Genomic DNA, 373 nt, shown 5'->3' with positions numbered 1-373 from the left:
TAATCGCCCCGCACTTAAGAAGCAGCTGCAGACAAAACAATGAAATTGCTATTAATGGAGGATAAGACCAGATGATTTGTATGGTGAGGATTGCACGGTGAAAGGGTCAAAAGACTCAAAACTCCATCACAATGTAATGTTGTTTTTGAAAGGGGGTGCCTGAGCCAAAATTTCAGTTTGATTTTTGTTATACCAGCCTTCTGGATCTTCTCTGCCAGTAGGTGAACCCTATAGTGGAGGTTATGTATTCAGCTTCATATGTTTTTCTGTCTGTGTTCAAGATAATTTAAGAACAAATAAAGAGATCAATCAGGATGCTTGCGACATGAAATGCAAGAGGTGATTACATTTTGAGGAAATGAGGTCAAAGGTC

Source organism: Corythoichthys intestinalis, chromosome 3 (assembly GCF_030265065.1).
Source record: "Corythoichthys intestinalis isolate RoL2023-P3 chromosome 3, ASM3026506v1, whole genome shotgun sequence".
NCBI lineage: Eukaryota > Metazoa > Chordata > Actinopteri > Syngnathiformes > Syngnathidae > Corythoichthys > Corythoichthys intestinalis.
The sequence above is the reverse complement of the archived record's forward strand: the minus strand, read 5'-3'. Positions refer to the sequence as shown.